The 22,539-nt window shown below is 43.6% G+C and overlaps 1 protein-coding gene across 1 annotated transcript in view; it reads left to right on the forward strand.

Annotated features, from left to right (window-relative positions):
• The window catches only part of Tl (toll like receptor), a 41,852-nt gene that overhangs the window by 9,652 nt on the left and 9,661 nt on the right, over positions 1–22,539 (forward strand). Inside the window, exon 2 of the mRNA XM_017237296.3 lies at positions 16,473–16,597. The gene's annotated coding sequence lies outside the window, so the exon portion shown is untranslated. The remainder of the gene's footprint in view (positions 1–16,472; positions 16,598–22,539) is intronic.

Here is a 22,539-nt window from a genome sequence, read left to right on the forward strand (position 1 = left end):
CTCATCCTTGTAGTCCTTGTTTTCATCATCAGCAGTGAAATGCATAAAGTTTTTTTACGAAAGTTGCTCGCTGGATTTGTTTGTCGCAAAGGGTCGACAATGCCAGAGTGGGGTGAGATCAAAAGGCTATACCCTATATAGGGTGTGGGGGCGAGGCAAGGATCTGGGTCCTGGAACGCTGTCTGGCAAAGTTTTACCCGCTGTTCGCTGGGATTTTCCTGGGGTATTAGCGTTGTTAGCCCCACGTTTTGACTGTGTTATGCTTGATTTTGTTCTTGCCTTTTCCGAAGGTCCTTCCGCCCCGTGTCCTTGCCCAGCCTTTCCTGTACTTTTTCTTCGCTTTTTCCTCCTTGACTTGACTTCACTTCGGTCTTGGCGTGAAATTTTTCTCGGGTGCGTATGTGCGTTTGCGGCCACAGATTTGTCAGTGCGAGTCAAAAAGGCTCGAGCATTTTTTTGCGGTTAGAGGCGAAACCAATTTGTAGATTTGAAAAGTTTCTCTTCTCAAAACTGTTAACAGGACACTTTGAATATTCCGGAAAGACAGGATGAGGGCGCCTCCTTTTTTTATGGGTTTTGGCACTTGGCAGCGGAGAAAGGAGAAAGGCAAAGAAGTTGGCTGGCTGGCAGCTGACAGAGCCCGAGAAGTTGCTTTTATTAGCTGTGAGAGACCCTTCAAGTATCTGGTAATAAGTTGAATTGGAATAAGTTTGCCAAGATTTTTCCCGATAACAAGGATAATGAAGAACCAGATAGTTCCACGTGCCCCCCCATCAAAGAATTCTTTTGTGAAATATCGATGAAGCTAAAAAAAGTCCTGTCTTACTTTTCAATAAGGGCCGTACGCTCACCTTTTATTATTCATAGCCTGCCATTCAAGCAGTTACCGCGCAAACATAAGATTCCGAGATAAAAATCTATATGGCATGCATGTTTTATGGAGCTTGACTTTTTTGTTTTCCTCGCTGGCCGGGTTCCTCTTTCACTTTCAATAAAAAGGCATAATTCTTGTTTTACAACGCAAGGCCGCCGAGGATAATACTTTGAGTCGCCATGCCAACGGTGGGAAGCAGGACGAGTCGGAGCAGAATGCCAGCTCAAGCACATTCCACGGCATGTTTGCATGAGAGTGTGTGATAAAGGGGATTTAAGATTTACCAGACGATAAATTGCGGTAAAAGGTGTCTCTCATTCGTCGGCTCCCCTTTCGGGCAACCGAGATCTGTATCCTCATCAGCACCAGCCACAGCCCTATCCATGTCTCCTGGCCTCTGCGGCTGGGTTCTGCTGATAGCCAAAATCTTCAGAATTGAAAAACATGATTTTTAACTGGCAGAGCTGAAAGGCAGATCCGACAGTAGGTGGTGGTGGTGGTGGTGTAGCTGCGGGTATGTGTCTGTTTGCACGGCGCACAAATGAAATGAGATTTCCCAGCAGAGATAGAAGTACTCGCTCACCAACACACACGCTGCCAGCATACTATAGTACACCATCTACAACATACGTGTCCCCATTCAGGTGGAGCATATGAGAAATTCTCAATTTGAATGCAAACATGTTGGATTATTATGATTTTCTTCCTACCGTTGGCAGTTTTTCTTGTTAGTTTGCTGAAGCCTGCTAGCTTGGCTGACTTTTTTCCACCAATTCCTTTTTTTTCCGCTCCATATTTTGTGGTAGATCCTGAACCAGCATCTGAGATACTTTTGTGTAGCTATGTGTTTGCACCGCATGCCTTTGCTAGAACATTTTTTCCCGCTGTGTGACAAGTATTAAGTGCAATCAAAAGGAGATTTACAAGCGTCATGAATGAAATATTTGCACCACATATGGCCGCACACAAGCGCCCAGGAACAGTTTACAGATTGTATCTGTATCTGGGTGTCTCTATCTGCACTCGCATCTGTATTTGAGTCTGCATTTGCGTGGCGCATAAAAACCCATTTGACATCGCTGATGTTTATGTTGGCTCCGGGGCCAGAGAAGATGGTTTTCGTGTCCTTACTGCCAAACAACAAACAGCTCTTCTATCTTGATCAGTCGGAGGTGAGTTTAATTATTGATTATGGCGCATCTGCGATGACAGGAGGGGAAAGCAGCAGTCCACGGGTCAATTGGTAAAGTGAAAGGACGTGTGCGAGTGCTAACAGCGCTAATAAATTTGTAGCTCTTCTGTTTGTGAAAGCTTCGGTTTTGGCTTGTTTTTGCTTTGGGGATTTGCTTTCGGGCTTTGTTACATTTTCCCAGGCGGCAGTCGCATGACTTTTGACTAACCTTTCCCACAATTGTTTGCGCTTGTTGTGCACCAAATTGCACAGACAATTGCCCCGGTCCCGACCACTTGGAGATGCAGATACAATGTACTTCTTTCTACCTGGGAGCCGGCTCCAGTCGAAGATACTGGTACAACTGTGACTCTGGCCTCGGTTGATTGGCGCAACTCGCTATCAGTATTCGCATATTCATGATGACACACACATGTGCATGCATAACTAAGCAATCCGGCAGCTTCCAGTACAGCTATATATATGTAGTATCGCTATAGAGTTCGCATCCATGATTTAGCAATTGAGGCGGTGAACGGCGAGGAGGCAGGCAGGCAGGCAGCGACGATTAAGATGCGCCATCTGGCTGGATTACATTGAATTGACTTTCGGGCTATAATTGATGGCTTTCCGATTCACGATGGCGGCTGTGAGGGGCGGCAAGGCGGCTCGGCAATCTACTCATATTCCAGCAGCTCCTTTGATGTAACACAATGCGCACTCTTGACACTCTCCAAAAATTAATGATCTGGCAAGCCGCAAAAACCAAGTAACTCGAGTGTGGCTGTATCTGGCAGTTAATAAACGAGTACACTCATGTGATTCGATTCGTGGCGCTTTAGGATTGCGGTTCCTTCTGGTTTTTCCCCTGCTCTTAGCAGCAAAATTATTCAAACTCCGGGCGACACTTGTTAAATTGATAATCGATGAGCGTCATTTAAAAGTAAAAAATTCGGCATCTCATTAGCCATTCCCGACGAGAATTGCTGATAAAGCCACACACACTATCAGAGCTCTGACAGGAATAATATTTATAGTTGAAACTTTGACTTGAGCTGACGTTAAAGAATCGATATGTTTAAATGCTTACGGGCAGTTATCGAAAGCTAATGGCTGAGCTGATAATTCCCCAAATGCCTTTCTTGTCCTTGGACCATAATTCACGCATCGACGCAGGCCAAATGATGTGAGATATACACACAAGTATGCACACAACGTCAGCTGGTTCGTAAAATGGCCGTCCAAAAATGGGCTCCGAAACGGCAGTAAAAATCGATGCACACCAGACACAGCCCATATATGTAGGTATGTGGGTAGACAGAGTTTGGCCCTTATGGAGTGCGGGGTGTGCGGGTATTTATGAGCAATTTGGAGGAGTGCTTTAAAGTGTAAAGCGTGAAGGAACGCTCGGACGAAGACCAGAGCGGAAATATATGCTAAGGTAGAACGCTGAAAGCAAGGCAAACAAATATTGCACATACGCCGTGTTAATTTGCATTGTTATCAGACGCCGCCACTGCGGTTCGCTGATGCGCGTCTTGGCTGAGGGCTAAGGACTGAGGGCCAGGAGACCGCCTGCTAGGCAACAGTGGCAGTCAGAAAAACAAAATGGTCAGAGAAATATAAAATTTTAAATATAAGAGATTCTAACACAAAATATAATATTCTGAACAGTCTGGAATAGACTTTCTTTCACTTTGTTTTATTATTTTGTATTATTTATTACTGGTTTTTATTATTTTCCCAAGTGTATGCCACCATCCACCCGAGCCGGCAACTGTTTTGGTTGCCTGCCCTTCTGCTCTGCTCCGCACAACGTTGCGTATGCGTAACTTCATATGGCAACCTTCGTTGTGTCGGATTGTTTTTATGCCGTATGTGTATGCGTTATTAAATTTATTTGACTTGACGTGCGCACAGAAGGCAACGGCAGCCTCATAGAGACTGGAATGAGAATGGGGATGTGAATATGCCAACGGGAAAGGAAATGGATACAACAAACATCGACATCAGACAGAAGGAAGTTGGGCTTAAGGTTTCGGGTCTCCAATGTGTTGCTGCCCCGGTTTGTGGCTGCGGACAGGAGCCAGGGAATGTTGAGAGAATGGGAGGACATGTGGCGGCTATGCAACTGCCAGTTTTTACTTTGCAGGCTCCTGTTGCCTGTTCCTGTTCCTGTGTCGGTGTTCCCTTAAATCCCTCCTCCTTCTCATTTAATATTTAAATTGCTTGTGGTTAAAATATCTCATGTGCTCTTGTGGCAATTTATATTTTAAATTATTAATTCTGCCTTATTACATTACATACAACACATCTTCTGCTTTTTTCCCGTTTTGCCTGGCCTGTTCAATTTCAAGCTTGACTTCATATTTAGACACACACACGGCCGCACACATAAACAAGCCAGAGTTCACATGACTTGGATTTTTAAGGATGGGGTGTGGGTTAGGGTGGGACGGGGTTTTGCCTTGGAAACGCAATTGAATTTGGATTCTCTTTGGATTTTCTATTTGCATTTCAAAAGGAATTTTCAATTAAAATGTCAACATAATTTTGAATTAATTTATCGATCCTTTTTCTTTTACTCATGTAAATGCTTTTCCAGGCCAAGTAATTAAATTTTAGTTTATTTCATCTCTTGTTTGTATAAAGCTTAAAAGTGCTCGCTGTTTATTTAAACAAATTAGATCTCTTTTGGTAACTATGTATATCCCTTTTCCCTTTGAAATTTCACCTTTGCTCAGACCTCACAGTCATATTATTTTCTTTGTTGGATGGTTATTAAAAACAAATACATTTTATTCATGGCTGCGTGTCAAACTTTTTGGAATTGTGTTGTTTCATTCACCACAGCCTGTTTTTATGGCACCCGTATACATATCCATCCTTTCATTTCTGATTTTTTTCCTGCTGAAAACTTTTATTTCCTGTTTGGAAGTTGCATGTGAATTTTATATCCTTTATTTACGCATAACTTTTTCCACACGCTGCTCAACGAAAGTTGACCAAACCGCTGAAACGAGTGATTCTACGCCGTTGAATGTAACTGCTAAGGAAAATAAATGAATGTATGCACGCATTTACAATAATTGTCCGGGAAAAAGCTTGCACGTTTTTCCAAACTCACCACATCATAAGTTTATGGGATTTGTTGTTTAAGCAGATTGAACGCTAATTGCTTGGCTCAGAGACAACAAAAAATTACTTATTCCAATCGGATTAGACGTGCCCCGAATCACTCTTGTTACGATTCCATATTAAAGCTCATCAAATGCTTATCTGCTATCAGCACCCAGCCAACTGCTAAAAGCTGCACTAACAGCCTGGCAACGCATTAACAAACACCAGTCCACGCACACGTATACATAAATAATAAAAAAAAAACCCAAGTCCTAAATAAAAAAGGAAATGTCGCATAATCATATGTGAGTGGGAGATTGGGTGGGTGTGTGTGCGAGTGTGTGTTAGTGTGGGGGGCCGTGACAAATGATACGAATGGCAGCAGAGCACTCGCTCGAGAAGGTTTAGCAGTTCATAGACCCCTAAAACGACCCTTCCCTGGGGACCTAAGCCCCGGTTGTGTTTTTCATTAGGCGCGAAAAATATTAAACAGACGACAGGCTGGAATTATTATCCTGAATCTGGCAGCCAGCGGTGGTGATGATAACAAATTACGCATCGCACATACGCCGCGTTGCCGCGCCTGACAATCGAGAAAGCTCATCAGCGGCGGAATGCTGTATTCCGCCATATCTCGCATTTATTTTTTTTTCCAAGGATCCGATGTCCTGAGCTGTTGTTATATTTAAGCATCGTTTTGACCCCACTCGAGGCATCAAGGCGGTGTCTGGCTGTGGCAGTTGGCCCGCTAAGCTGTTGTGATTGTCAGTTGCGTTGCTAAGCTGTGACAGCGCCAGGCCAGCGCCGGGGGCAGGATCCATTCGCGATATTCCAGCGATTCTGGAGCTAAAGCCGAGCCAGAAGCTGCTGCTGATGCTGAATCATTTGTGCAAGCACACAATTGTTTACTCAGCCAGCGATGCGTGCCATCGTGTGTCCTCGGGCACTTTATTATATTTGTAATATGTATTATGACATTTCTTTTATGGGCTTTCCCTCTTACCCAATAATTTGCCGATAGAAAAACTCATACAATCGCGCAGACACACACACACACAGTGCGTTAAGCATTTATTAAACCGAAATGGGGGAGCCGAGTAGTATGGAATAAAAACCCAACTTATGACCCTCCAACTCCGCTCGTTAGGGCTCCCAGGAAGTGGTCGTAATTGCGTTTCTATGTTTGCTATTTGTACGGCTTCATGTGTTCATTTCCGCACGCAAATAAACAGGATAAAATCAGGCGATGGCTAGAGCTAGAAAGATTGGGCGCCCAGCCGTCAACTTATTGATCCAAAACCGAGGAAAGGGAGTGATTCAAGTTCCCTGCACATGATCCCAATACGACATAAATATATTTTTTATGAAACACAAGCATGCACAACCCTCCAAGCAACCAGAATCCACACAGAAACCGAAACCCATTCAAAGGGGTGTTGACAAATCCCGGGGCCAAAGGCAGAGCCTGACCTGCGGCACTTCATAAAACGTAATCCGGCTTCGTAGCTGCCGGGGCCGCTTATGACAAACATAATCATTAAGCCATTATTATTATTACACTTATGGTGGAGGGGCGAGCTATGGGCTGTAGGCTGTGGGTGTGCTTTCCCACCCCCACGCACATAAATTACTCCAGGATAGTGGAAGCGGAGGGAAATGGAAGGTGGCTGCCAACTGAAGCAATTCTCAATGATTTACGGTCCATATTCCGATTGCCCAGCAACGGAAGGACCCCAAGGCGCTGGCGTTGCTGCGTTTTTATCGATAAACAACTCGAAATGAAATGCAATTCGAAATGAAATGCAAAGGGAAGCATCTCGCTCGAAGGACGTTCATCCTGGCCATCCTGTCTGCAACAGAACTCGAGTATCAAGTGTGTACACAGCCTGACTTGCGTGTCCCGTCCCGTCCCATCCCGTCTGTCTGTCTATCTGTTTGTCGATATTGAAAATCCGATTTTATGGATCCGTATTTCGTTTGACTTTGCGCTGATTTTCAATTGCTTCGCCTGTCCTGCACCCCTTTCATTTTCTACTTCCTTTCAATAATAACTTTTTCCAGGTCCTGCCGGCTACCGTTCCTCCCCGTCTGGCCAATTGTTTACCTTTCGTTCTCCAATCTCTTGGCCAGGGACTCTATGGAGTAGCCACTGGTCCCCTGTGTTTTTTTTTAATTTTATGAAATATTTATGCCTGACTTTGGTCAACAGAGAATTGATTTTTCTTGCCACCTTTTTCCCCGGTTCCGTTTTTCCGTGCTGTCACATACCCGTGCTGACAGCCTGTTGAGAAACAATTACGGTAACGCCCATAGGCTAAGGAGGAGCCCCGCCCATCTGGCCGAACAGGTGTTGACATGTGTCGTTGTGGCGAATTAATAAATATTTTATCATTTGTATAAACACAACATTTCATTAATTTTTATGTATTTGTATTTGTGGTAGCCGCCGCTGGCTATGGAAGTCCTTTGTCTGTGACCGTGCATATTCTTTTTAATTAATCGCCCGTGTCACAGAGTCCTTTGTGTAAAATTATTGGTAAATGCAGCCAACAATTAAATACTTAATGCCAAAGTGCAGAGTTAAACAGCCGCACCGTGGCCGGCATGCCTCAGCAGCAGGACGCAATCCGGAGGCATTGTCAACATCATCGTCGACAAAGGCATCAGGCCGTTATTATCGTTATGTTAATGGAGTGCCCCAAAAAGATGGCAATAATAATAATAACAATAACGATAATGTGGATAATATTCAGTTTTGCATATTTTCAGTATTTATTATCAAATGCTTTCCACTGGGTTCGGCCAATTAATTTCCAGAATGACCACCTAGCCGGCAGATTCTCGTTCTCGATCGAGAGCGACATGCAATTTTAATAATTTTAATTAACCGCCTCTGATAGACAGAGCTTAATGTGGCCGTTAATAAAATAATGCATATGCCGTTAATGCCGTTATGCCGCTTAACTTGCTAATCGCATTTGAGCCGGGGATAAATCTAACTGCCTGATGGCATTAACCAGTTTGACACTTTTACTTACTCTGGCACTCAAATTGTTTGTCACTTGGTTACTTCTGAGCGCAAAACTTGGATATTAAAAACATCATTTTTCATTTCGGGTCAGAGTGGGAGTGGAGTACTGGGCTGGTATGATGTGGGCGTGGTGAAGGACACACGCACATGACGACAGTCATCAGTCAGTTGGTTAACTCGCTGCGGCCCGCTCCTGGCCCACTCTATGCGTTTAAGTGCTTGTTTGAGGTTTACTCACAGTGCGACCATAATCTGCCACAGACACTTACACACAGCAACAACAACGTCAACAGATAAATAAACAAGCGGCAGTGGCAGTGGCAGAGACAGAGACACACAATCGTGCCACAAGCGAGAGGGATGGATAGTAGGAGCAGATATAAACGATGTCCTGGCATAGCCTGATTAATGATGTTGCGACAATAATTAATTATATGCCTGCATCGGTGGGTCGGTAGGAGGAGGAGCCAGAGGTCCCTGGGTAGTAGTGCCTCCATTGTGGGTGCAGGGTTTTGTGCGGTTCCCGCCGCAAGTATTTCATTCCATTCGCGCGGCATTTTAAAGGCCTCGGCGTTGGTGAGCCACTAAAACCACTAAACGTTGCCCTAGCAATGGCCCGTCAAAATATATTAGTCTCGATTGTTATCTGGCCCTGCTTTAGCCACTCAAAACGGCAAGGCTTCGGGGTAGCAATTAAAATGCAATTTAAGATATTTCTCGGCATTCCTCGCCCGTGTTTTTCACTGCCATTTCTTTCCACCGAATGGACGGTGATTCGGGTGTGGGTGCCTTTGTATGTGTGCATGATTTAGACATTTCAATTTGCATGTGTTAACATGCAATGCAAAAAGGATTCGATTCTTATCGCCGGCACTCGCTACCACATGCCAAAGGCCAAAAAGCACTGGCTCTGGAGCGGCAGTCCCCGAGTCCTGTCTGCAGATCCTGCCAACTGTTATCCAATACAAAAAGCTCTCGGCTGGCGCATTTTGCTTCCACCGCCACTTTCTTTTGAGTCGAACGGAGAGATGGAGTCGAGGTCTATAATGGCACAACTTCCATTGCACGCCATGTGCAATATTCCCACTCCCACACATTCAAGTATATGTATGTATGCGAGTCCTTACCTCTCCGCAATGTGGAAATTTGAATATCCTGCGGTAATTTCCACTATTTTTAGTACTTTGTTGCCCTTTTGAACTGTCATTACTGCGGCTGGCGGAGTTGTGCTAAGGGAGAAGTAGAAAAACCAGCAGAAGGTGTCGCTGGGGGTTACGAATGGGAATGGGTTAAGTGACTGCCTGGGTGACTGGGGGGTGGTGGTGGCGCATCTTTTGTGGCATTCACGTTCTTTTCGTCCTTCCGTTTTCCTTTTTCCACACAATCCTTTATTTGCATGCGAGTCAAGCTACTTTTTATGGATTTCTGCATAAGCGTTGGGGTAAGCACTCCCAAAAAAAAATGTTAAGACTCCACGGGTACGGGTGTATATCCCGCAAAACTTGGCAAACTCTCATAACTTTGATGGGGATTTTTGATTACTTCTCGAATGGCTTCCAGCTCCATCAAGTGCCGTTCATGGCCTCCCGTTCACTCTAATGCGCAATTAGAGCGCCATTCGTTGATTGAGAAATTAGCCAAGTTTGAGGCTCGTCCGTCAAAAGAGCGTTTTTGGTGAGGCCAAAGGACTTATGTGGCATTAAAACGTTCAGAAGCCATTCTTCATTACGGTGCCCAGAAGCGAACGACTGCGGACGTGGCCATTGCGTGAGCCTCCAGTCTTCCCCAAACTCCGAAGGACATCTGTGTGCGTGACAATTGCCCGTAGTTGGCCAAAAAAAGAAAAAAACTTGGTGACTGCCATCTTCAGCTGAGCTCTACGCTCTGTATGGCACATTATGCTACAGAGAAAGAAACTTGTCCCAAACTTTGTTTTTTTCTTCGAAACTCTACTGGATTTTTCTGTTTGGAAACTAATTTTTCCACGTGTTCAACGCTTGTGAGCTAACGAATTTATCGCCTCCAGCTAATGAAGTCCCATTCCGGGGGATGTGGGAAATTGACCAAACTGCTCAACTCAACCGATGAACTCGTGCGATGGTCGGCCGCACATTAACCTCGAATCGGTTAAAACGCAGCGAGAGCCACACACAAAATTGGCACGTTAAAAGCGTCTATAAAATGCATGTGTAAACAAGGCCCGAACTCTTGTCCAATTATGGCCAACACACACGAAGCGGGGGTACGGCCAGGATTCAGGACGAGCAGAAGCAGAAGCAGTAGCCTGAGGATGAGGTCCGGGAATAGGAGCAGCGAAAGCAAACTTTTATCTAAACAAACAGCTCGTTTGGGCCAACTGGACGGAGTGACGAGCAGCAGCGAGGCGCGGCATGCTAAAAATAAATGAAGACATTAGCGACGCTCAAATGACATGTTATCGACTTTAAGGGCCGGCGGGCCAAGCGATGGCGGACACCGCAATTACCGTTAGCAACACATACATTGGGAGCATGGTATGTGTGTGTGAGTGAACCTGGATCATAAATAAAGGGCTATAATGGAGGTAACCTTTTGGGTAAAGGGAGAGTGAGAGTGAGAGAGAAAGTAGCGTTGCGTTTGCCTTTCAGCTTTTTTTTAAGCGCGCTTCAGATTCTTGCGAATGATATAGGAACATGCAAACTTCCGGCGGAAGTGCAGGCGTGCGACAGAGACGGAAAGCCCTCTCCCTCCAATACACTGACACGAAAAAGCCATTAACACACACACTCTCGTGTGCTCCTCACACTCAGACTGGGAGCATGGCGTCTGGGTTTGAGTTGCCGTTTTTTATGTGTTTGCGATAAATTCTCATTTCGCCGAGCTGCGCTTTTTCGCCGCAATCAGTTGGGTGGAAGCTACATAAATATTTTACCATCCATGTAACCAGCCAGCCCTCCATCGAGCCAGACCCACAGACCTCCAGACTGACTGACAGACAGACAAGCGGGCAAAGGGACAGAAGGACTGTGGAGCTGAGCTTGAAGGCGAAAAGGCCACCACATAAAGTTACAAAAGTTGCGGCATTTTCAAAATGCAAATTACCATGCGCGAGTTCTTTGGACTCCTTACCCGACAATGCCCCACCACACATCTCCGAGGCACTCAATCAAGCCACACGAGCCCATCAATTAAAGGTCATTTACATGTCAATGCAGCGACCAGTGCACTGGTCAGCTGGAAACAACAAAAGCCACGAGAACAACGGCAACAAACCGCAAAGTTTTGCACCCAGCACTACCTCCCTGTAATTGAAGCGTTTTAGCCCACGTCATTCTTCAGATTTGTATCGCCACTTGAAATCAGGGGCGTAGACCAATAGACCAAGACATAAAGGGTTGTTTTATAGCAAACACTTCTTTAAACAAATCTTAAATATTTAAATTTTGTATATATATCTGTATCCTTGTAGCTACTTTCCCACCCATCCGACTTTAGTAACCCCTTTGACTGAGCCCATGTTTTAAAAGCCCTTGCATGTATATAGCCTCTATTGGGTTTTGGTGCAAAAGACTTTTGTTACCAAATTGCATTTGCTGTTGCCAAATACTTTGCAGTTTGTAATTTTAACTGCGGGGCAATTTGTTAAGTGCAATGGCCAGTGCTTTTATTTTGGAGGATTTAAGTACGGCTCATGGTGTAACCATAAAAAATTAAGTTATTAAAGTCACGAATGGAGTTTTAAAGAGAGAGCTGGCCAAAAGTGGTATTCCAGCAATTATATATTGGTTTAAAATCAACAATGCGAACACGCACTTACACTTACACTTATGCTCATATGTATTCTCGTAGGCAGAGAAGCATTTCGACCGCAAACGGACAATCGGGTTGCAAACAACAGGCCTTTGTTTCGTTAACATCATAATGTCGCCTGCTGTGCTGCTTCCGCGACAGCGACTAAAAGTTCCGCCTTCTCGCTGCCACGCCCCACCGGGCACTGGCACTCCCACGGTCTCCTGGGCGCCATCATCCACATCCGAACGAACTACCCATCACCCAGCCACCCACCCATCCACTGGGGCACGAAGTGTACTCTACTGATTTGCATTTTCGACATTGTTTGGCCTGATGATGACTGCCACGCCTTCACTACTGATGGAACCCCACTTCCCAGCTCCAGCTCCACCTCCAGCTCCCCATCCGCGAGGGCGGCAATTTATGTGTTGCATTGTTTATGACAGATTTATCGCTAGTTAATGACATGCGACTGCTGATTTATATGGCCAAGACAAATATGCCATGGTGTGGTGACAGGAATATGCTGGAAAGGTGCCCCTAAGAAGATCGAAAAGGATATTCCTTTCTTTCAGCCGCTTAAGATTTACACAGCAAGTGAAATTAAGGCGATGGAAGAGTGAAATAATTTGCACATTTTCACAACTGGAGATAATGTGTTGTTCTTTCACTTCGCTTTCCTTTTGGGCTTCCCTTGTTGGATGGACGGTCGGTCGGGTGCTGTAATTTTAATAATGAGAAATTGTCAGCGCATAAAATGAAGTCCAGACAACGACAGCTGACACAACAACCCCTCAGTAGACAACCAACAGCATCCCCGATGTCGACCCGCCCAGGCCACCTTCCGCCACTTTTAATTTAAAGCTTTTGCACATTTACGCGTCAGTTGGCCATCTTATTGTTGTTTTTCTTCCGCTGCTCTGCTGTAGCTCGTATATTATAATAAGTGCTCGGCAAGTTGTCCCTCTTCTTCTTGTTTGAACTTCCTTTTGGTCCTGGCCATGCAAATATTTATATGGCAACGTTCAACTTTGTTGATTACAAAAAGCGGAAAGGACCTCAGCCAAATGAAAAAGACCTCCACGAAAGTGAAAGACTTTCTTTTTTTATCCCTCAGCTACAACAGTTTTTTGTTCATTGGGAAGTAGGTTAAGAGAAAACCCAAATTTTCAAGGTTCAATCCGGAGAGCTCTCGCTTGTTGGCTTTGTCCGAATAAGTTTATTTACCCAAAGGTCAAGAGTAATATACCCAAAGCAAAGTACATACATACAAACGGACGTACATAGTATATACATTCTTGTGTGGCACGATCCTTTGCGTGATGTGAGAAATGGCCAAGGGAACTGGAATGCGAATCATTCTTTTTTTTTTGCCCTCCGATTTTTGAGGTCAGTCATATATTTCAATTAAAGTTGAACATGCAAAGCATAAAGAACGAAATACCAGCAGCATGAAGTCAAATAAATTTTTTTGGCAGTGAAATCTGAGCCTTTGGCTTAGTTCATCGGTGTGTTAATGCTAATAAAAAATGATTTATGCGTTCTTAAGGCAACCAACAACGAAAAAAAAAGAAAAAACAAAGCCAACTTCCCATGGAACTTTGTTGTGGTTAATGCGTGCGACTCGCTTCCTGGCATCGACTTTCCACCCAAAGTCCACCGCCCAGAAGGTAATTAACACGCTGCACAACAGCAGCCGCAACAACACCTATGCCAGCGTATACCGTATACGTACGTTGGCCAGAACAATGCATAAATCTACTTTCCTGGTTCAATGAGCTGGTTGCTGCGGTTGGCAACGTGATTAGAAAAGAAAAGAAAACCCAGAGCGCAAAGGGGCCGGGCCACAAGAACTAGTTTTCTTTATTTTTTCTACCTTTAGCATAATGGGAAATCGAAGCCGCAACAAACGGTAAAAAGCAGACACGACAACAACCACAATAGCAACATCAACAACAACAACTGCATAAAGAACTTTAACTAACCATGGCTCTAATGAAAAGTAGAAGAAGGAGCTTAGAAAGTGCCAGCACGAAACCGAAGCAGGGCAACATTTCTGCAACATTTAGAAGGCTTTTTTCCATCACAACCATGAGAGGCAGCCAAGCGCGAATTATGCCCATGGAACATGTGTTAAAGATACCAAAAACCAAGGGAGGGAGCTTCCATTGAAGTAATTACGATTGCAGAGCCAAGTCAAAACACAGTACAGCATATCCGCCAGATACATTTTAAATGTGCTCAACAAAAGCACAAAAATTGCTCAAAATTCATACAAAAGAAATGAGCAAACGAGAACGGAGCCAGAAGTTGCATGAATGAAAAGCCATGGAGAGACCCAAATGCATACACAAATAAATTAGCAACTAAACAAAAAACAAAAGCGGGCTACGCCAGGGAGGTAGGGAGGTGGCCCGGAGCTGCGATGTAATTATGTAAAAATGCAGAGCGCGTGTATCCAAAAGATGCATAAAGAAGAGCTTACTGGGGGAACGGAGTATGTATCTGTATCTGCATATGTTTTGTGAGCTCCCTGCCTGGCAACACATTTGCACATTTCATTATTTACAAAAAAAACAGGAGGAGATGCAGCTAGAAAGGGCTTAGCCTGAGGTACTAGTGGGAGTGGAAGTGGGTGGGCAATAAAAATTATGCATGCCGTACTTTTATTAACATCCATTGAGAGCAGCCTGCCCTAAGCAGCACTCATTATGCCAACATCCAGGCATACAGCCACACAGCCATATAGCCCCATGTCTATTAAAATTAAAATGCGCCCGGCTCTTTTTTTATGAGTATAATCTTTCGTTCGTAAAGTAAAAGAACCAAAATTGCCACACAAAGCTCACTAACGTCCTGGGGAGTGTGGTGGTGACTGGTCTGCCACTTCAGTGATTTTCAATATGAAAATGCAGCCAGACAGAGCTGACAGACAGACAGACAGACAGGCAGGCTGGCTGGCTGGCAGGGGGAGTTGTTTGTGCTGAATGTATGTAACCGCATGCTTGGATGAATACAAATGCAGGAACATAATGTGGCAGCGGCAGTAAGGGTTTGCGGTTTTGGGGCCTATGCAAATTAGCAGATATATATATCGCATTACCACGATACTCACAGATAAAATAGCAACTTATAGAACAAAACAAAAGAAATTAAATATACTTACTATTCAAAAGCTTTACCTATCATCTCAATAAATGGCGTTTAATAACCCGATTGAGTAGCGTGTGCTGAGGTGGTAAGCAAAGTGTTTCGTTAATCTTTGCGAAACATGCAATCTGAAACAAGACTTGTACGAATCAGATACAAATATAATGTATTTGGAATTTATTCAATTTCGTCTTGAAATCCTTTTGCACAGTCTGGCTGATGGAATTGAATTACAAATTCCTCAAAAGTTGTCAGTTTGAATAACTGGCAATTTGTATGCAACAAGCAATTAGAGATTTTTAGGCCTCAAAATAAAATAACAGAATAACAACAGACGTAAAACCAGGCAGTCCGACAGTCAGACATCCTGACAGTCAGAAGGACAGAGATGAGCTGATGAATTTAGTGAGGAAGAACTGGCCATGCATACAAAATAAACAAAGAAATACAAAGATGCTTTCTTATTTATGGCCCAGCCCAAATATATTCAAATATGTAGATTTGGCACAGTTTGTTACCCGCACCCCCTTTTTGAAACAGTGCAGGCCACACATAACCAAATTAAAGGATATGACTCGACCTTACGGCCTCTGGCCTCTGACCCTGGCCAAAAACGACCACTTTGGTTTGTTTTTGGGACTAAAATTTGTTATTTATTTGCAATGTGGACTTAGTTCTTAATTATTTTCTTGCAACTATTTCCAAACAAAATGGATTTCGTGAAAATGCAAAGCAAATTGAATAAAATTATCTCGAAAAGTTGTGTATTCCATTCTGAAGGATTTTTTTTTAGAAAGCTGGCTGGCAGGCTTTACCGAGCGATCCATGTCAAGCTGCAGTCATCCTCATTGCAGAATCCTTTTGCCGCCTCTTGTCTGCATTATAAGCTCTTGACTTGCAAATTGTTTGCGGTTATGGCCTGCATTGCAAATTCTAAGTAACAGCAAGCTTAATTAAATTAAGCATACACATCCAACCACGCCCTTAAGCGATGGGCGGGGGGCCGTGCAGGAGGCGACATCTCTCATGAATAGGCATTACGTATGCGTTGAAATTTAAGTGGCTTACACACACGTGTCATGTACACCCACTTCACTTGGCGAGAGGGCGACGGACATGGCTTGTTTGCTACTTTTGCATATGTATGACATAATTAGTGTCATAATGACAGCCAACTCCCACACTCGCACACACATATGCAGCCACTTGTCTAGCTGGCTAAAAGTTGAAAAGTCGCTGAAGAAATGGCCCCACCCGCTACTCATTTGAAATGTTAATAAGACGCCTCTCCCTACTCTAGTCCTGTTTCGAAGCCCCCAACTAATTTGCATATTTTTCACGCTTTTTTGTTGCAGTAAATTACTTAAAAATACATTAAAAATGTACAACCAGCTCCGGCTGCATCTGTAGAGGAAAGGAGAGCAGGAGAAAAGGATAAGAATTCTCCCGTTGCCACCAGCCAAGGACAATTCCCAGGAAGGTAAGTGAAAATAAATATTATTACTGGCCGCGTCAAGTTCTGCTTATAAATATTCATTAAAAATTATAATGTATGCAGGCGAAAGGCGAGAGGAGAGGAAAAAAACGGATAGTAGAAAAATAAGTATATTTGTTTATCATTAAAAAATTCAACATTCAAAGGATAGTTTTCCATCAGTTGTTTTTGTTGCGGTTTAATGATTAATTGAGCATAAACCGAGCAGCAAATATAAATAAATTGTTTCAATAAATATGCTTCCACGCCAAAGGGCATTACTGTGAATTTGTGAAGCAAAAAATTAGTGAAATAAAACCGCAATTACTTTTTGAAAAATGTGAAAGGCTTTAAAGAGGCAAAAAAAAAACATAACACTTCTAATTTTTCAACAATTTTTGCAAGAGTTCATAACTTATATCACTCACTGTCAGACGCCCCAACCACAGACACATATGAATGCCCCCAAAAACACCCCCACTTGGCACTTGTTGTTTCTTTTTATTGCCGCCCTTCAGTTTTCTCTCTTTGCGAATGCAAAATACGAAAATGCATTGTGACAGCCATTTTTTTAAATGTCAACAGGAGGAGCAGCATAAAAAAATTCGTACATATATGCCGCAAACACTTTGTCGTTGCCGTTACTATAGCCGTTGCATAAGGAAAAACACTTTTAAAACATTTTCAGCGACACTTTTATGGGCGTCTAAAACAAAGCAAAAAAATAAAACTGAAACTGGCTGAAAACTGAAAGCTTTATGCGGCGGTGGCTCCACCAGCTATTAATGCACTTCCATGGTGTTAGTCGCACCCGCAACCGGCTATTGTCCCCACACACACGAGGGTCCTGCCCCAAGCAGTATGCAACACTTTGGTTAGTACTTGTAACCAAATAAATATACGAGTGTTCGGGCCAGGACTCACTTTCCTGGCAGACAAATTATGCGTTAAGGGTGCATCCCTGTGGCTCAAAGAGCTGAAGAATTTAATTAAATTTGCACAAAGTTAGCAGAGGGCACGAAAAAACCAAACACAGACCAGAAACTGAAAAAGCCGGCCACTGACAACCCAAAACTGAACTCTGAAACTGAAAAAAAGCGCGCTGAAAAATGTTTAAATTCGCACATGGTTTTCAATTTCGAAAGCTCTTCTAGAAAAACAGCGAGAGCCAGCTTTAGAGCCCACTTAATTGGTTTTCCACGAACCGGCCACCCAACCGTGTGGCTGCTGACCGCAAATTAAAATAAAAGCGTTCTCTCTAGTAGAAGAATAAGCAGACAGCCCGACGAGTTCTATATAGAATTCAGAATTTATGCCCCATCGACAAATGCATCGCGTGTCATGGCTGGCGGCGGAGGATAAACATTATATTCGATGGTTTATTTGACTTTATGTAAATTGATTGCATAAATAATTTATGATTAAGGATTGGGCAATAATTTGCCAATTTAAATGCACAATTAGTTTAATTGATGCGATGTCACGCCTACCAAAAAAAAAAACAAGAACACAACCCGGCAGCAATCCGAGCGCAACGAACTCTGCAACTCTCCGTATTTGACAAATAAATAATGAAATGTTTATTTCCAATGCGAACATGTTGCCATGTTGACAGGCTTCGGCCAGTATATAATTATGCAAAATTCAACGCTAGCAAAATAAATAAATAAAATAAAGTTCCCGAACAAGCGACTGCAATTAAAATTAAAAATTAACAAAATATTTTCCCCAGCATTATAATCGCACACACACCCATGCAGGCGTACGCAAAATTAACACCCGCGCATGCATGGAATTCAGTTAAAGCTCATTAAATTTGCATTTGCATATGAAATGAATAGTTTCAACACCTCCTCCATAGCTTCCTAGCTCCCTGTCCTTCCCATATCCTTGGCCATAAAATATTTTAACGAAAAACCAATTAATGCAGCCGGGCGAGCTTATCCCGATGATGCTGCCGGCCTGCCTGCCGATGTTGGTCCTTGGTCCGCCATAAACATTCTAAGCATGTGGAACCACCACGTATTTGGCTGTGATTGTGTGCAGCCGCCTATTTGAAAATGTATGTAAATGTACAAATTTTATGCGAATTACCATCAAATTATTTTTTGACGGTTTGCACTTCGTTCCGGCTTCACATTACTGCCGCTTGGCTGACACTGGCACTGGCTAAAAATTTTGTGCCAGCAATTATGCAAAATATTTGTGTGTTTATTGCAGATGTCGGTCCAAATATTAAAGTCTAATTAAAAGCAAATTACCAGCCGAAATGTATCATAAGTGTGCGTTACATAATTAATGACGTTGTAGTATACTTTTTCAATCTTTTTATTCAAAATTAAATTATTTAACGTCAAATACTTGATATAAAGACTTTACTTCATTCATCCACTATTTGCATGCCTTTCCTTTACTTTGCTTTTTATTTGCCTTTTTTTATGCAGTCTCCATGGACCGTTCATTAAGTTTGAGCGTTGGTCACAAACGTTGCGCATAAAGTGCACTTTACGAATTCGCGCATTTTTATGACAAGATTTCAGCTTTTCATTTGAAACCAAAAGGCCACGCACTCGCTACTCTGAAACTCGACACCCCCGCCACCTATTAAGGCTGTAACGAATTTTTTATTTACTTTCTTTTATTTGTACTTTGATTTAATGGCCATAAAAATACGCAAAAAAAAAATGAAATACGAAGGCGGAAAGTGAACGCGCGTGCATAAAAATCACAAGGCGCGCTGTGAATTTTAATACTACGCGGCGTATACGTAATGATTTTACTTGGTCGTCGCCATTTTGATTTTTCATTTCCCACCAACTGCTGTTGCTATAACTACCAACAGGCGTTCTGTCCACTGCCAGATCGGACTTTAATTTCTCCGATGTTTTTTTTCGCAATTGCAACATGAAATTGCATTTATTGTGTGGCGACAATGCAAACAAATGCACGCACTGGGAGCAGCGAACTCGCACAAACTGACAGGGTCCTGGAAAATTGCTTTATGACACCAAAAAGTAGGCAGCGATTTTTGATTTACCGCCACCGCACCCGAGTGCGTATGGGTGTGTGTGTGAGGACGCAATGGCATATAAATACTTATGTACATAAAATTGAAATGAAGTGGCAGCCACTTTTGTGAACGTTTCAGAGATTTTAATCTTTATTTATCGCCAATGCGGTTGGCGTTGTCCTCGCTGCTCATCCTTCGCGGCCGCGGCTCTTGGCAAATTTATGTTAAACAGGCTCAGCCCCCCATGCCGCTCGCTGTGGCCATTTCTCTTTTTTTGGGGCATGATAAATGTTAATGTCTCTATAAATGCGTGCGAAACATATATCAACATATATGCCGACACTTGCCATCGCCATTTTAAATGTTAATCAAAGCGGGCCAACGTCTATCAATATTTATACATATTTAATACACAGCCCTGGGGGCCTGAAAAAAAGCCGCCAAAAAGTGACCTTAAAACAATAAATAACCCAAATCAGGAAGCGGAAAATAAAAACACACATTTGACAGGGATTTAAGCCAACAGTGGAGGACAAGCCGGGCATTTTTTAACTATGGTTGCCAAAAACAAGTCGGAAATTTAACGGTGCCAGTTATTTTGTTGTGTCCGGATGTGGTTACCTTTTTTCTTCCTGTGTATGCAACCGTTGCATAAACCAATCTGCCCAAAAATGCACACAAAATTGTCATGTTACATATAAATATTGCATTGGGATTTAGTCAGTCACAATCGCTCTGAGCGGATGGAATGATTTGGGGTTTTTCAGCTTTTATCCTTCCCAATATGCTTTATATCCAGTCTTCATTCTGCATTTTTGGGAATTACCAAATAAAATTACTTTCCTCCCCAATCCGTTTAGTGGGTTTATTTTGAGAAATTTATGAAAAATTCTTACGAGAAAATTGTAAAAGTTGCCGACTCCAAGCCGAATATAAATGGCGCCAGGCCCAAGTCGCTAATGTGTCTTAATTATCCTCGTTGATTAAATACACAGTCGAAAATTTCAATAAATCAGACTTCAACAAAAGTAAAAAAAATCAGGCACTTATTGAACTTGCTCTTCAACGCAAGAACCTGAAGAATTCTTTAATGGGCAACAAAGCTGTGTGCGTTTATTTATAACAAGCGCAAAATGTGCACAATTAGCGCTATATATGGCAACGGAATCGGGAGTTAAAGTGGGGGAACAACCGCCACCATAATCATAGGCAGGCCTGCCATTTAAGGCCCCCAATGCTGGGCACTGAACGCAGAACTTTAAACGTGACTCACATTTCAACGGCGGCGGCCCAATCGGAGCAGCTCGGAGAGGAGGAGGACGCTGTGCTATACAGATGGGTATCGCGGATTGGGGACCTCGGGCCTTCGCGCCGGCGAATTAAGCTGCATACAATAAAACAAAGCGCAAATTATGAGGGCCGGCACCGTCACCGGACAGGGTAAAACAGCAAACAAACAGCGGGCAACGACAGCCAGAATAAATAGAAATCAAGAAAGCATAAAAATACACAGAGACAGAGGAAAAGTTTGAATGCAGAGGTAGCAGAAGGCAGTAGCCGGTACGAAGAATTAAGTAGTTGTAGTGGAACCTGTCCCCAAAGATTCAAGACAGCCCAGTGCCAGCAACTTGGCCAGGTCGGCCTCAGTCTCATCCCCATCGGTAATTGAAGTGTACGCGTAGGTCCCGAGTCGGCCACACTTGGCGGATTGTCGGTGGGTTGGATGGCTTGGACAGCTGGGATGGGCTGGTATTATGCTGTATTATTTACAATATGAGGGCACTCGTACCCATGCCATTGCTGTCCCATAAAATTCTCTTTAAACGAATGCTGGCCGAGCGTGCAATGGACGACATTTTCATTTACGATGCCAGCGGCTCAAGGAGTTGTGGCCAAATTGAATGCGGACTGGGTGTCTATTATTTTATTTCTATTCCGCCAGCAGCTAGCAACAACCGCTGTCTTCCGACTAAGAACCCCTATGCTCCATCACACATCCTCCATACTCCCGTACTTCAGTCGAGTTGTTTATTTATGTGATGGACTGTGCGTGTGTGGAAGTTGCAGATAAATTTACTTAGCTTGGGCGGAATGCTCCAGTTGAGCAGCAGCTCCGGAGCTTAAGGAAATGACAAGTTGCAAGTGGAAGAATGGAAGAGTGGACTTGGCCCGGGAGATTGATGGTGCTGGTATAATGAAGCCAAAGAGCCAGCGAAAACTAGTCCACCTTTTGTGGCAGACACCGAAGAAAATGTATTGGACAATAGACGTCTATTGTATGAATAATCAGAATAGTTTCAATATTAAAGTCGAGATTGAAGTTTCCATCACTTAATAACAAACAACTTTATAGGAATAAGTCAAACATGTATAATAAACAGAGAAAATTTTCTAAGTGAACTTGAGATTGTGTGCACTGCGTCATCTCCTGGCGAGTGGAAATCAATTTACGTTAAATGTTTGCCCATCCACCGAATCTAAACATAGTTGGCTATTGGCCGCTGGCCACATCCCATCAACCTGGGCTGACAGGATGTGCGCTAAGTGAGCCAAGGAGCCGGGAGTGGGCCCGCTCGACCGCATAGTATCCATTTGAGTGACTTTGGGGCTGGGGCCCCGAAGACTATCGGGGCCGAACGGGCGAGGAGGTCGGCCAGGCCAGAGCCAGAGCAAACAATCGGCCAGTGGCGCTTCTGCGTTTTCTGGTTAGTCCCGAAGGCGTGCGCCAAACAAAAACAACCTCAACAACACCGTCATCATCATGACCATCATCATCATCGATGTGGCCAACAATGGGGGCCTATTAAACTTGAATGCGTCACGCATGCTGGCAGGTAACCCCTGCCTTTAAAGCGTCCTCCCCGCACCAGACCGCTTTTCGGGCCCCGACTCAACAAGTTTTTGCATTTGTCCCGGGCACGAGCGCATTATGCTAAAA

This window comes from Drosophila bipectinata, chromosome 3R, assembly GCF_030179905.1.
Source record: "Drosophila bipectinata strain 14024-0381.07 chromosome 3R, DbipHiC1v2, whole genome shotgun sequence".
Taxonomy (NCBI): domain Eukaryota; kingdom Metazoa; phylum Arthropoda; class Insecta; order Diptera; family Drosophilidae; genus Drosophila; species Drosophila bipectinata.